This window comes from Microtus ochrogaster, unplaced genomic scaffold, assembly GCF_000317375.1.
Source record: "Microtus ochrogaster isolate Prairie Vole_2 unplaced genomic scaffold, MicOch1.0 UNK95, whole genome shotgun sequence".
In the NCBI taxonomy this organism is placed as follows: domain Eukaryota; kingdom Metazoa; phylum Chordata; class Mammalia; order Rodentia; family Cricetidae; genus Microtus; species Microtus ochrogaster.
The window spans coordinates 1,128,267-1,129,682 of NW_004949193.1; positions in this window are offsets into that span (position 1 = coordinate 1,128,267).

A 1,416-nucleotide genomic window follows, 5' to 3' on the forward strand; every position below is an offset into this window, starting at 1 on the left:
AATAAATAAAAATCTAAAAAAAAAATTAAAAAAAATATAGATGAGGTAATGGTGGACACATGGTCCTGCTGCCATTGAGGATCATATTGATTTCCATCATCCATTTTACAACTGAAGGCCATGTAGATGTATGTGGTCTGTGCTAATGCTTGAAACAATGCTGCTGTCCATGGGTATCATGTTAGTGTCTGTGACACATGGTGCCCCAGATGCAATGTTGATATTCCTGGACTGTGCTATTTATGCTCATGATTTATACTGCCACCGGATACCATGCTGAGGAAGGAGGATATGTTGATTTAAGTGGCCTGGTGTGCCATATAAATGTGTGTAGCATATGCTGCCACCTGACGCCATGTTGTTGTCTATTATCTGTGAGACGATTGGAGCCATGGCTGGGTCTGTGGTAAATTTTTAGATGAGAGTACTTGTTGATGTCCATTTCCTGTGCACCACAAAGGGCCATGCAGATATACATGGTTTGTGCCACCACCATCTCATGCCATGCAAAGGTGAATGTTGCCACATAAAGCCAAGTTAGTGTCTTTGTGCACTGTGTTGCCATTGGGAGCCATGTCTGGGTGAATAGTACTGTTTCAGCTGGGGTCATGCTGATGTCTGTAGCTTCTGCAACCACTGTGAAGGTCATGTAGATATCTGTATCCTGTGCTCCATCTGAGGCAATGTTATTATCCACAGGTCAGGGTGCCACCTGGGACCATGTCTGGGTCCATGGCCCTGAAATAACTAGGGACCATGTTGATGTCTGTAGCACACATTTAAGGCAGAGACCATGTAGATGTCTATGGTCTAGGAATTCTATGAACCCTGTTTCTGCAGACAGAAAAGGACAAGAAAGTTTCTTTTGTAGTGGCATTAGTGACTGAAGATTCAGTTTAGAAAGATTTATAGAAGCCCTCTGTGCCAACCCCCTACCTCATGCCTGCCACCAAAGTAATAACCTAGACAGGAAGTCATGGAAGAGAACTTATAAAAATGGTAATAAATATGTTGAAAATAGATGGCAACTGATATGGTATGGGTGGGAAAGGACTCACTTTTCATCAAGGGGTTGACCCCCAGGAGTCTGACCATGTTCCAGTGACTATATGGACAGTGCATCAACACAAAATATGTTCTGTGTTGGGAACCTACAGGAGTAGGAAGGCAGACCTGGGAAGACTCAAAAGTAAGGTTGATTGAGTTCAGTGTGTGATCTCAAATAATCCATGAAAATATTACTTATAACAAAAGAGAAACAAAACAAATAAGCAACACCAAAATTGATTTCTGTGTGTTTTTATTCTTGATATCCTGACCTTAAAATAAAATGTTTATCCTATAATGAAACATGATCAAAAGGTGTTCCCTTCTCCTCTTGGAGCCATTGTATCTTCCCATAATGATTCCAAGCAT